Source organism: Crocuta crocuta, unplaced genomic scaffold (genome assembly GCF_008692635.1).
Source record: "Crocuta crocuta isolate KB4526 unplaced genomic scaffold, BGI_CrCroc_1.0 scaffold59, whole genome shotgun sequence".
Classification (NCBI taxonomy): domain Eukaryota; kingdom Metazoa; phylum Chordata; class Mammalia; order Carnivora; family Hyaenidae; genus Crocuta; species Crocuta crocuta.
Genome location: NW_027551578.1, coordinates 2515655 through 2530470, shown reverse-complemented (window position 1 = coordinate 2530470; position 14816 = coordinate 2515655). Strand labels below are relative to the sequence as shown.

The 14816-nt window shown below is 40.0% G+C and overlaps 1 long non-coding RNA gene across 1 annotated transcript; it reads right to left on the bottom strand.

Annotated features, from left to right (window-relative positions):
- Positions 1-255: 255 nt before the first annotated feature.
- LOC144221243 (uncharacterized) lies at positions 256-9209 on the bottom strand. Its single transcript, XR_013331997.1, has 3 exons — positions 9109-9209; positions 5783-5847; positions 256-377 (listed from the first exon to the last, which is right to left on the bottom strand). It is a non-coding gene; the product is annotated as an uncharacterized LOC144221243 (long non-coding RNA).
- Between the last annotated feature and the right edge of the window lie 5607 nt (positions 9210-14816).

Here is a 14816-nt window from a genome sequence, read left to right as displayed (position 1 = left end):
TCCGGATTCCCAAGCACCCTCAAGCTTCTCCCTCTCCGAGTTATCCCCTCTCAATAAATGGTACAAATGTCCACCCAGGTGCTCACACAGAAGCCAAGGGAGTATTCTCAAGTTCTCTTTGCCCTCCCTTATTCCATCTCCCACAACAGCAAACATTTGCTGATGAAGGAATGAAATGAACTAATGAATGATTTATTGCAAAAGAACATACTTCATAGGTGGGTTTAATGGCCAAAGATGATGTGAACTTTTCGATAATTTATTCACATAAAAAATTTATTTTAGGGGTGCCTGAGTGGCTCAGTTAAGCAGCCAACTCTTGCTCTCAGCTCAGGTCTTGATCTCGGGATTGTGAGTTCAAGCCCCATGAAGCATACCTAAAAAAAGAAAAAAAACTATTTTAACCATCTACTGCGAACATAGAACTGTTAGGGGAGCCGACAGAAGAAAGAAGCATGGTCTACACCCTTAAAAACATGCTAGCTAACTAAAATAAGACAATGAACAAGGCATTCTTCAAAAATGAATGAGCTTAAACTTCACCCAAAGCTGTGGAATGCAGAAGAAACACTTGAAAGATGAGCAAAGAAAGAGGAGATGAGAGAAGGAGATAGTGGCTGGTACAGGCACACATCACATAGAAAGAGTCACTTGATGGATGCCTTTCCTGATTAGCTGAGGATTTTCCATCTGTCCCAGATATAGCAGGGAGACATTGGCATTTATTGCACATGCAAGTGACTTGATATTTTAGAGTAAGTTCATTGGCAGCCCGATACAATTTCACTGAAAACATTCACAATGCTGATTTTCATCTACTTCTAGATGGTCCTTACATTCTTTTCCAGCCCCAAATTCACTCTTTCTGTGGCTCTCTTACATTGAAAATAATTTGTGGGTATTTGCACAGTGTTCTTCCACACTCCCCAACCTCCGTGCCTGATGTTTTTGAAAGATGCTCCAGAGATGGATTTTTCCTTTTGGGATGATGGAGGCAGCAGTTATTTTTTGTGCTTAAGCACCTGGGTGGAAACGCAAAACCAAGACAGGGTATGGGAGAGGGTGGCTTGGGCACCTTGAGAGCAGAGAGTAGACTTGTGGTAGGGCTGAGCAGTATTCTCAAGGACATTGCTGAAATTAAACCTCTAAGAGGCAACTGGAGCAGAGAGGAACAATTAGGCTGGCCTCTGAACACACTCGGACGTACCTGGGGACTCAGTCTCTAGAAGGAGGAGCTAATGAATCAGCATATGTGGATATTAATATCATTATCATCTCAGATAAATCCACAGGCTGGTGAGAGGGTGATGTTTGAGCAAAGACCTATAGGAGGCAAAGGAGAGAGCCATGGGGATATCTAGGGAAGACCATTCTGGGCAGATCCTAAAGTGAAAAGGCCCTGGAGACCAGGGGTGGGGTGGGGTTTGTAGTTGGGAGGGTATGCTTCATCCGTTCAAGGGCCCCAAGAAGTCTATGTGGCCCAATGATACTAGGGAGGGTAAAGCATTAGGAAATGCAGCGAGTTGGGAAGGAAACCACAGCAAGTGAGCCTTAAGAGACCACGATAAGTTGTTTAGATTTTTTTTTATTTTGTAATGACAAGGGAGTTCATGGAGAGGTTTCAAGTAAGATCTAACAACTTTTCAGAATGGCTCTTTGTGGCTGCTCTAAGGAGCGTACACAATAGGGGGTGAGGGTAGAAGCAGGAAGACCAATGAGGATGCTATTGTAATGGTCTCAGCAAGAGGTAAAGATGCTTTGCACTACTCTCTCAGAAGTGGAGAGAAGTGTTAGGTTTGAGATAGAATTCCAAAGTAAAATTGACAGAATATACTTGCAGGTTGAGTGTACGGTGTGACAGCCAGGTTATTAGCCTGAGCACCTAGAAGAATGGAATAGCCTTTTATAAGATAGGAAAGAAGGAAGAGGGGCAATTCTGAGGGACGTGGAATGAAGAGTTTGACTTTGAACACATTCAAACCAAAGTGCCTACTAACTAGGTATCTAAGTGGAAATGTAGAGTGGAGCATTGGCTATAGGAGCCTGAAGTTCAAGGGAGAGACCAAGGCTAAAGATATATTTCTGGAAGGCATCAGTGTATATAGATGGCATTTAAAGCCATAAGAAGAGAAGAGGTCATCTAGGCAATGAGGGCAGGTAGAGAAGAAACGGGTGGGCTGGCTTCTTGCTGCTGGACTAGCAGGTAACTTTGGTATAGCCATAAAATTTCCTCCTACCAGAGCAGAAATATTCTTGTAAATATTGTGAGTCTTGTAAATATACCAAGACTTGTAAGTCATTTAGCTGAATTTGTTCCCAAACCTATTATGTCAGTTGATCTATTTCCATAATTTGAACACTCAAGTGAACATTAGAAAAACTAATTAATACTTATCTAAAATAAGACCTGTTTCTTTGAGGGGCGCCTGGGTGGCTTAGTTGGTTAAGCGTCCGACTTTCGCTCAGGTCATGATCTCGCGGTTCGTGGGTTCGAGCCCCGCGTCGGGCTCTGTGCTGACTGCCAGCTCGGAGCCTGGAGCCTGTTTCAGTCTGTGACTCCCTCTCTCTCTGACCCTCCCCTGCTCACGCTGTCTCTCTCTCTCTCTCCTAGAAATAAATAAAAATATTAAAAAAAAAAAGACCTGTTTCTTTGAGAGTTTTAGATATATTCAACAGTGACAAATGCCAAAAAAAAAATTTAAGATTTTATTTTTTAAGTAATCTCTAGACTCAACATGGGGCTCAAACTCACAACCCCAAGATCAAGAAGTGCGTGCTCTACCGGCTGAGCCAACCAGGTGCCCCCAAAATATTTTAATTAAAAAAATTAATTCTGTAGAATTAAGTATAAGCAGGATAACTATAAGAGATTAGGGAAAAAATGAAAATATGGGAAAATTCTGTATTTGAAATGCTTCTCCTCACAGTGTTTTTTGTCTCTTGCTGTAGTTTCAAGAAGTAAAACTGGAAATAAAAAGTATGTAGTTTGTGCAAGAAAGGTGACAGGGACCACCCATCAGTGGGTCTATATTTGAAGGAAGGGCCTTGACCTTACATCGCCTTAAATGTTAGTGTATCCACTGCTCTTCTGGGTGGAAAAGACAACTAATAGCAAACTGTTGGGAATTGTCACCCACATTTCCCATTTCCCCTTACCCTACGTGCCTTGGCTTGCAAGGTAATGAAGAACAAAATGCAGGACAATGTTATGTTCCTTAAAAATTGAGCATTTTGTGACAGCAGAGGTGACTCAGGAATGCACCATCAGGAAACAAAGCCGGATGTTCAGAGCCTCCTCTCCTAGTGCATCTCCTCCGGGAAGCCAGGCTGCCTGGTGCAGTCCCATGCTGGGGCCACCCTCTAGAAATCTGTGAGCTCCAGCAAGGGTTAAATGCCCGCAATTGAGCATTCAGAAAAAGACAGATGGCAGCAGATGGGGGCGGCCCCTGGTTCCATCATTTACAACATAATTTCTTTCTTTTACTTTGGCTTGTCTTTGAGTATATTCTTTAGTGTAATCAGAGAAAATCGACATTTAAAATTGTAGTCAATCCTCACATCAGCATGTCTACAATGTTTAAGATTCAGAATGTTATGTTTAGTCATCACATATAAACAGGGTCTCCTAACAACTTCACTGGAAATCCCCACAATGTTAATTTACACTCATGGCTCTGTTATCACCAACCAAGAGCTATTTCAGGGACCACATTTGGCAAAGTCCCCAGGTCACTACAAAATTTTTGCAAAATTTCCTCATGATTTTTGTTGTCACATAATTTTTAAATTGTGGCAAAATATGCCTAACAAAATTTGCCATTTTAACCATTCGTAAGTGTACAGTTCCTTATTTTGCAACCAATCTCCAGATTTCTTTCATACTCATCAAACAACAGCTGTCCCTTTTCCCCTCCCTCTAGCCACTAGCAACCACCATTTTCCACTTTCTGTCTCTTATGAGTTAAACTCCTCTAGGTGCCCCATATAAGTGAGCTCATATAGTTTTTGTCCTTTTGTGACTGGTTTATTTCACTTAACGTGATGTCCATAAGGTTCATCTGTGTGTGGTGATATATATATCAAAATTCCCTTCCTTTAAAAAAAAAAAAAAGAGTATTTATTTTGAGAGAGGGGGAGAGAGAATGAGAGAGAGAGAGTGCGCGAGCAGGAGGGGCAGAGAGAGAGGGAGAGAGAGAATCCCAAGCAGGCTCAGCCCTGGCAGTGCAGAGCCCCACTCAGGGCTTGAACCCATGAGCCATGAGATCATGACCTGAGCTGAAACCAAGAGTCAGACGCTTAACCGACTGAGCCACCCTGCTGCCCCCAGAATTTCCTTCCTTTTTAAAGCTGAATAATACTCCTTGTATGTGTAACATATGTTTACCCATTCATCTGTCTGTGGATACCTGTGGTGTCTCCACCTTTTGGCTATTATGAATAACTCTGCTGTGAACGTAGGTGTGCAAGTATCTCTTTGTATGCCCGTTTTCAATTATCTTGGGTATATACTTTTATCATCATTTTGATGTAATTTCTATGTGTATAATTTTTAGCCTCACCTCATTACTTTCTATATTATTTCATGTAACTTGAATTATAGAGTTGTAAGGGACTTTATAGATCGAGCCCAACTCTCTCATTTTTCAGGTAAAGAAATTAACATCCAGCAGGCTTCAGTACATGAGGACTCACAGTTAGTTTGCAGCAGAATTGAGACTAGACCCCAAGCCTCTGAACTCCTGGGCCAGAGAGTTAGCTATCATACAGGGCTTCCCTGTGGCCACCTGAGGGTAACATCCAGCCCCTCTCCTTCTTGAATTTAAAAGTTGTCAAAGACAGTCTTATGTTCTCCCACCTACTGTCTTACAAGTTATTTGAAAAACTGGGCAACGTTGGACTGCCTGTATCTAAATAATGTTTATCTCTGGAAGAGGATTAACCAGCAACCAGCAATGTATGTGCCTCCCCAAGATTGGCTTTTAGCATCAAAAACAAGACGCCCCACGGGGCGCCTGGGTGGCTTAGTCGGTTAAGCGTCCGACTTTCGCTTAGGTCATGATCTCGCGGTTCGTGGGTTCGAGCCCCGCGTCAGGCTCTGTGCTGACTGCCAGCTTAGAGCCTGGAGGCCTATTTCAGAGTCTGTATCTCCCTCTCTCTCTGACCCTCGCCTGCTCACACTGTCTCTCTCTCTCTCCTAGAAATAAATAAAAAATAAAAAATAAAAAAAAAAACCAAGACACCCCAAAGCAGATGTGCTACACGAAATGCATTGTAACCGGCTATTTGTCATGGCAAATGCTCAAGGAGGAGAAAAGAAAATTCTGAATTCCCACTAAAGGCTGGCAGAGGTATGCTGGAGCTAGCAGGAGCTGATTGTGCACATCTCTTTCCAATTCCAAATTCAGTGGCATCGCTTTGGTAGCTTGAAATCAGCCATGTTGGAAGTATTTACACCACAAAAACTGGGACGTGCTACGATTGCACCCAGATTCTCACCCAAAGCTGGTTGTAAGCATTTATCAGCACACTACTATTGCCAGGGACTATGCTCAGAGTTATCCAGGGTGGGGGAGACAGTGTTACTTAGTCAAGCTTATAATTGATGAATCTTAATAATTTAATCATAGAAAGCAAACCATTTATTCTGATTATACTTGTTATATTTGTCTCCTCAGATGTAAAACAACAACATCAAAAATATCATCTATCTCCAGGAATATTGTATTAAAGTAGTTTATTAAGCATGAATCCAAGGGGGGGGGTACTTAATGTATATACTTGCCTGGCACATCAGATCCAATTTGCTTGAAGTATAAGACTTAAAATGCAAGAAGCCAACAATGTAGCCTATGGAGAGATGAAAATTTATTCTGAGAAGAATGGAATGTACATACATAGGGCACAGATTGATTACTGGGGCATGGGATATTGGGGGACTTCACCATGCCACTCAAACACCTTCCTAAAAAGCCCCAGAGAAATGACAAGGGAATTTAAGAATGCGATAATACTTTCTCAGAGGCTGATAAGGTCATTGTAATCCAGGTGCATAGAGAGAGCTCGATGGAGATTGTGGAAGGAGTCATAGGTCATCAGAGGGGACAGACTAAGGTAAGTCTGAGATGTGACACAGCAACAAACCTAGTATTTCTGGGAGTGAAACACCAAGAAAACTCAAATGGAGCCAATTAGAACTTAGAAGTTACTTGGGCCAAATTATAGTATCTAGACTGGTCAAGAATATAGTGTTAAGAATATATAGTGCCAAGAATATAGTTGGCCCCTAACTGTTGCTTGTTTAATTTGTAAAAAATTAAGGGATCACTTTCTTTCCATTGCCACCAACATTAACCAAGATCAGGTATAAATGAACATATATTTAGTAACTGTGGTGTTTAGGCATGTAGTGAGTTGGAAAGGCAGAGATGGGGTTCCGCTCTCAAAGAGCGTAGGGTCCATAACAGGCTATGAACCTCCTATGGCAAAAGCTCTATAACTGGTCTTAATTTCTTTGGTCTCTTCCTACTCCAACCCATACTGAATGTGCTATTCATTTCATCATCCTGAAATACCCCTGTGATCACATCACCCACCCAATTATCTCAATGGTACTCCTATGTTGGTAACATACAGTACAAACTCCTCAAACCAGCAAGAGAAGTCAAATTAGACCAGGTCAATTCCTCTTTGAAGCTCTCTGGTGTTGCCTATGACTGTGGCATATAAAATCCCTATTCCATCCAAACTAATTTTCTCGTTGTTTATTGAACATATCCTGCGCTTCTTCTAACCTCTTTGAAGTATACCTCTTCCCCTACAAATGCACTCTCCATTCATTTTTCAGATCCAGCTCCCTCCTGCATTTCAAAATCCTGTTCAAATTAAACTTTATCTGTAGAGTCTTGTTTTAACTTCATAGGTGAGGCTCATTTATTCATTCAACAGTACATAATGAGTCCTTCATTAAGTACAAAGAACTTGACTCAGTGCTAGAGACACATTCCCCTCTCTGAACTTTCATTATCTTTTTTTATACATCACCTTCTTTTAACAATAACTATCTGCTGCCTATAGCATCTATTTTATTGTTTTATTTTAAAATAGAAACTGAGTTCTTATTATCGGAGCCTCTAAGGCACCTGGAAAGATGATTTACATGTAATAAATTCTCAAATAATTATTGACTTGATGTGAAATAGAAATTCTGGTCCTATTTAATCTTGTTCCTCCCCAATGAATGTCTATAAACCCATTAAAAATTTAATGAAGTGATTTAAACTTCCCAAATTAAAGAAGATTATGATATCTCTCTGTCTTGTTTTGTCATTTGAAGGAAGATTATTTGTAATGTGTATGGAAATAACTGATACCTGTTCTTTTCTCAAAGTGAACAATACATTCTGCAGGGTGAAAATCCATCCTTGTTCTCACAGTGGCCAGTCTGAAGTCCTTAAAGCTTAGGGTTTTAGCAGCTACCATAACATGTTCCAGTATTGCATGTTGCCTCATGTCTCATGAACTCTGTACTCCATAAATTATGTTAAAAATGAATTTTCAGAGTTTACTTAGTTGCTTAGAAGACAAACATATTGTAAAACTTTGAAAATATTACTAAATAAGATAAAAACAGAGAAGGAGGCAAATCATAAGAGGCTCTTAAATACAAAGAACAAACTGAGGGTTGCTGGAGGGGAGGTGGGTGGGGGGGTGGGCAAGATGGGGGATGGGCATTAAGAAGGGCTCTTGTTGGGATGAGCACTGGGTGTCGTATGTAAGAGGTGAATCACTGGGTTCTACTCCTGAAACCAATACAACACTGCATGTTAACTAACTTGGATTTGGTTTTGGGGTGCCTGGGTGGCTCAGTCAGTTAATCGGTTGACTTCGGCTCAGGTCGTGATTGCGTGGTTCATGGCTTTGAACCCTGCATTGGGCTCCATGCTGACAGCTCAGAGCCTGGAGCCTGCTTCGATTTCTGTGTCTCCCCGTCTCTCTCTCTGTCCTTCCCCGCTCACACCGTGTCTCTCTGTCTCTCAAAAAATGAATAAATGTTAAAAAAAATTTTTTTAAGTAACTTGGATTTGAATAAATAATAAAAACAAATAAAGTAGGATTACATTTGGGAAATAAAGAAAGAGAACCATTTGGAGAAAATAATGTTATTTCGATGTAGAGCTCATTATACAGTTATATAGTGTTTTAAATCCAATATTTAAATGGTTTCTATATTTATAATACAGAGTTCATTTTAGTAAGAAAGGTAATACAAATACAATTCTACAATAACCATTCTTGGAGAAAAAAGGAAATATTACTATATATGTCTTCGGGGGGAGGTCTGTAATTTCATTCACACTGCACCTTGCATGAACAGAAAAAAATGTTTATTTTTCTTTATAACCGATGTGGTCTTCTTGACAAGCTAGGATTAAGTACTATGAAATAAATTTTAAATTTTATTTAAATGGTAATCTTTGCCTGCTACAGCACTTTAAAGAGGGCTTTTTCATAAACTTTCACGTGTTTAAGATAAAAAAATCACTAGTCCCAGATTTCCTCTCTACCCTCCCCTAGCTTCTCTCCAAGACAGGAAAAGGTGTGGCTTGCTGTGGCCTTGGGGCCAGGAGGGAAAAGCCTCCTTGGAAATGTGCTCTTTTCTCTGGACTCTGCAGAGGCGATGACAGTGTCCTCCTGGTTACATTTGATCTCTCTGGCACCCCAAGGTGAGGCCAGTGGAATCTAGTTGGGGTTCATGGCTTTATGATGCCTGTGGAGTCCCCTGTGTAATTGCGCCTCACCGATAATGAAGATCCTCCTGCGTTTTTACTTTGTCTTCGTTTCCATTTTGGCCCAGGTAAGCCACCGCTCAGCTTGACTGCTTTTCGCAGATTAGGCTCCCATAGCCCCCAGCGCAGCCACCTGCCATAAACTCCATTGAGGGCTCGTAGGGACTCCGAGGTCCTTCTCAAATGAAACAGGCACTACAGATGGCTAAGGAAAGCTGAGAGGCTGCCCTTCACCTGCCTTACCAAACTCCTCCACCAATGTTAACGTGATATGGCCTTGAACAGGTTTGTTGGCAAAAAAGGGACAGAGATCAGGACTTACCAGCACCCTGCTTCCGGCTCTCTCCTTTTACCCCCAAGTCTCCAAGACCAAAGGCAAGCTTTCCCCCACTTCCATTTTCCTCTTCCTAAAATTCTGTGGTGTCTTTCCCTCAGGCCTGGGTCTTGATATACTGAGGGGGGTTGGGGTGGGGCACCTGACTGGCTTATTATCTTATCTTATTATCTTATCAAGAGCATGCGACTCTTGATCTTGGGGTTGTGGGTGTAGAGTTAACTTAAAAGAAAACAGATATGCTAAGGGGGAATTGAAGGAATTTGAAAAACCTATTTTAACAAAGCCTCTCTTGCAACATTATTGCCTTTGTATGAAATCTCATCTTAAATGTCACAAACTAAATAGTAATTCTTTATTTTCTTTTTACATTCCTCTGACACTGTCCTAACTGACAGTCCCTGATTTCCTGCAGATTACCATTTTCAGCTGAGGAAAGGGACATTAATGTCAAAATATAAGAGAAAAAAATCTCAACAATGTATTACATGTATTATCCCTAGTAATGATTATATTAACTTTGAGGTTAAGATAGTGTAAATCTATGAACAATAATGTAAAATCGTAAAATTATTGTAAAATAAGATAGAGTTCCAAGTTAGGGGTGGGAGACTCGGACTGTAGAAAACATTCATTCTACCTGCTAATCAGTGCATATTGCAGAGTTCCACATGAAGGAATGCAACCTGGGATAAATACCACTCGAGAGAGTTAAGAGATAAAACTATGAGTTCTGGGGTGCCTGCGTGGCTCATTTGGTTAAGCGTCTGACTTCAACTAGGTCATGATCTCACAGTTATGGGTTCGATCCCCATGTTGGGCTCTGTGCTGAAAGNCGAAAGTCGGACGCTTAACCGACTAAGCCACCCAGGCGCACCTGTGCCTCCCTCTCTTTTTCTGTCCCTCCCCAGCTCTCTCTCTCACTCTCTCTCTCTCTCCCCCTTAAAAACAAATAAATGTTAGAAAAAAAATATCATTTCTGACAGTCCCAATATTATTATCTTACATCAGTTCGGTTTTTTTGCATGTTTATCACTTTTANCTCCTGATTTGCTCATTTTAGCCACTCTGACTGGCGTGAGGTGGTATCTCAGTGTGGTTTTGATTTGTATTTCCCTAGATCAGTTATTTTCAATAGTCCAAATATGGGCTATCAGTTATTTTTTAAAAACCTAAAAGCAAACAAATGCAAAATAAGGAACTATAGAATTCAGTAAAATTAATTCTCAGCACACTTAGTTCTAACTTCCTTGCAAGTAGATTTTCACTTGCATGGTCTGAGTAAACCCAAGAGCACTTTTCCTTGTTTTGACTTTCTCCCCAACCCATTTAGGCTGTTAGTTGGCCATGCCCTCCCATGTCTAGGCTATAGTTTCCAATTTTGGACTATTGAGAGTTCGGCAAAGCCAAGACTATGGTTTTAATCCTACACAAAGAAAATTTAGTTTGCATAGTAGAGGAAGGGGGTTGGGTAGATGTCTGCCAACATTTCAAAATTAAATATCAACTATTTAATATTGATTCATTAATTTGCCCATTCTTCATTCAAACGTGTTTAAACATCTGTTATACAGTCAGCACAGTGCTAGGTCCTAGAGAAGCACTGGATGAATAAAAACCAACTCACAGTCTGGTGGGAAAGGCTGATTTATAAACTAATACTTTTAGAAAGATTATTGTGATGATATGCATGATGGATGGGAGGTGACGGGGGCTAAAGAGGGGAATATTATCATAATCCAGATCAGAGTTATATGGACTTAATCTAGATCACTAGGACTAATAAAAAAGGAAAGAATTTAGGGGCACTTGGGTGGCTCAGTTGGTTGAGTATCTGACTCTTGGTTCAGCTCAAGCCATGATCTCATGGTTCATGAGATCGAGCCCCACATAGGGCTCTGTGTTGATGGTGTGGTGCCTGCTTGAGATTCTCTCTCTCTCTTCCTTTCTCTCTCTACCTCTTGCCCATTTGCTCACACACTCTCTCTCTCTCTCAAACTAAATAAATAAATTTTTTAAAAAAGAAGGAAAGAATTTATTTGAGGGAACTTCCTGAAGTAGAAGTAGAACTGGATTAAGATACAGACCAGCAGGGCAGCTGTCCAGGTCGCCTATCACTAGGGAGTTGCTAACACACCATTTCAAAAAATTAGAACTGTTGTGTCACTTCCTCCAGATTTCCACAAACTGCTCTGTACATAATTGACAAAATATAAACTAATATTGCTTTATCAAAGTAAATGTGTCTCAGAGAAAAAACTTCAGAAGATTCCTTGCCTTTGCAGCCCAAGCCTACCACTATTTACTATCTCTGTAACAGCCACATGCCAAACTTACAGTATGACTATGGGGCAGGCTACTATTTCTAAGACCACTAACCTGATGATCACATGAACTTGGCAGTCATGATAAGAATCAGAAATTCTAGGTTAACATTAACAAAAGCAACAAGAAAACACATTCTTCTCAAGAGCACACGGAACATTTTCCAGGACAGGTCATATGTTAGACTGCTGCAAAACAGGTCTTAATAAGTATAAGAAGATTAAGATATCAAGCATCTTTTCTGACTACAATGTCATAAAACTAGAAATCAATCACAAGAAGAAAACTGGAAAAGTACAAGTATATGGAGATAAAATAACATGCTACTGAAGAACCAATGGATCAAAGGTGAACTCAAAAAATACCTTATGGGGTGCCTGGCTGGCTCAGTCAGTAGAGCATGTGGTGCTCTCTCTCTCTCTCTTTCTTTTTTTTAACGCTTATTTATTTTGGACAGAGAGAGAGAGACAGAGCATAAGCGGGGGAGGGGCAGAGAGAGAGGGAGACACAGAATCTGAAACAGGCACCAGTCAGCACAGAGACTGATGCAGGGCACGAACTCTGGAATGGAGAGATCATGACCTGAGCTGAAGTCAGACACTTAACCAACTGAGCCACCCAGGTGCCCCTGGAGCATGTGACTCTTGATGTCAGTGTTGTAAGTTTGTGCCCCACATTGCATATAGATTTACTTTTTAAAATAATCTTTAAAAAATATATTTTAAGACAAATGAAATTGGAAATACAACATACCAAAACTTATGGGATACAAATAAACCAGTTCTAAAAGCGACATTCATAGCAATAAACACCTATGTTAAGAAATAAGAAAGATTTTAAATAAACAACAACCTAAGCTGGTACATCAAGGAACTATAAAAAAAGAATAAACTGAGGCTAAAGTTAGTTGAAGGCAGGAAATAGCAAAGATTTGAATGGAAATAGAGGAAATAGGGGGGAAAAGACAAAAGAAAATATCAGTGAAACTAAGAGGTGGTTTTTTGAAAAAATAACAAAACCAACAAGCCTTTAGCTACATTCACCAAGAGAAAAAGAAGACTCAAATAAATAAAATAGAAATGACCTGGGAGAGATTACAATTGATACCATAGAAATACAAAGAATTAAGAAACTATTAGGAACAATTACATGCCAACAAACTGGACAACTTAGAAGAAATGAAAAAAATTCCTAGAAAGATATAACCTACCCAAATTGAAATCACGAACAAATAGAACATCTGAACAGACTGATTACCAGTAAGGAGATTGATTCAGTAATCAAAAACCTCCCCACCAAAAAAATCCAGAACACATGACCTCACTGGTGAATTCTACCAAAGATTGATTTTTTTTAAAAGTTTATTTACTTATTTATTTTGAGAGAGAGAGAGAGAGAAAAAGATGAGAGAGCATGAGCAGGGGAGGGGCAGAAAAAGAGGAAGAGAGGATCCCAAGCAGGCTCCACACTGTCAACACAGAGCCTGACATGGGGCTCAAACTCAGGAACTGTGAGATTATGATCTGAGCCAAAACAAAGAGTTGGACACTTAACCGATTGAGCCACCCAGGTGCCTCTTAAATTTTTTTTTTTTTTTTTGAGAGAAAGAGAGCACACGTGAGAGGGAGAGAAAGGTAAAGGGAGAGAGAGACTCTTAAGCAGGCTCCATGCTCAGCACAGAGCCCAATGTGGAGCTCGATCTCACGACCCTGGATCATGACCTCAGCCAAAATCAAGAGTCAGACACTCAACTGATGGAGCCACCCAGGTGCCCCTTCTTATGATTAAAAACTCTCAGCAAGGCAGATGTACAAGGAATATACCCCAACATAATAAAGGTCATATACGACAAGCCCACAACTAACATCATCATGCTCAAGAGTGGAAAGCTAAAAGCATTTTTTCTAAAATAAAGAAAAAGGCAAAGATGCCCACTCTTGCCACTTTTATTCAACATAGAATTGGAAGTCCCAGCTAGAGCAGTTAGGAAAGACAAAGAAATAAAAGGCATCAAAATCAGAAAGGAAGGAGTAAACCTATCTGTACTTGCAGATGACATGATTTTACATATGGAAAACCCTAAATGACACACACACACACACACACACACACACACACACACAAATGGTTAGAACAAATAAACGAATTCAGTGAACTTGCAGGATATACAATCAATATACAAATATTGTATATACAAGATCAATATACAATATACAAAAATCTGTTGTTTCTATACTAATAATGAACCCTATGAGAGACAAATTAAAGAGGGACACCGGCATGGCTCAGTTGGTAGAGCATGTGACCCTTGTTCTAGAAATTTTAAGTTCTAGTGAAGGTGTAGAGATTACCTAAAAAAAAAATGTAATTTTAAAAGACAAATGAAGGGGCGCCTGGGTGGCTCAGTCAGTTAAGTGTCCAGTTCTTGATTTCAGCTCAGGCCAGGATCTTGGGGTCGTAGGATCGAGCCCCACATTGGTCCCACGCTGAGTGTGAGGTCTGCTTGAAATTCACTCTCTCACTCTACCACTCATGCCCCTACCCACCCAAATACCATTTACAATTACATCCCAAAGAATAAAATGCCTAGGAGTAAATCTAGCCAAGGAGGTAAAAGACACTGAAAACTATAGACACTGATGAAAGAAATTGAAGAAAACACAAATAAATGGAAGGATGCTCATGGATTGGAAGAATTAATATTGTTAAAATGTCCATACTACCCAAAACAGCCTACAGATTCAATTCAACTGCTATAAAAATAAGAAAATAAAAAAGCCAATGGCATTTTTCACAGAAACAAAAAAAAATCCAAATTTGTATGGGACCACAAAAGACCCTGAACAACGAAAACATCTTGAGAAAAAATAAAGCTGGAGACATCATACTTTCTGATATCATATTATATTATAAAACCATAGTAATTAAAAACAGTCACATGGATCAATGGAACAGTATCAAGAGCCCAGAAATAAACACACATATATGTGGTCAATTGAGCCACAAAAAAAGGAGACAAGAATATATAATGGGAAGAGGATATTTTCTTCAATAGATAGTGTTGGCACCTGGACAGGCACAGGCAAAAGAATCAAACTGGACCATTATCTTACCCCAAACCACACATTATCTTACACCAAAACAAAACAAAACAAAACAAAAAAAACCACAAAAATCAACTGAAAATGGAGTAAAGACTTGAATGTGAGACCTGAAACCATAGAACTCCTAAAAGAAAACACAGGCAGTAATCTCTTTGACATTAGTCTTGGCAATGGTGTTTAGGATTTGACACCAAAATCAAAGGCAACAAAAGCAAAAATAAACAATTGGGGCAACATCACACTAAAAATGTTCTATATGACAAAGGA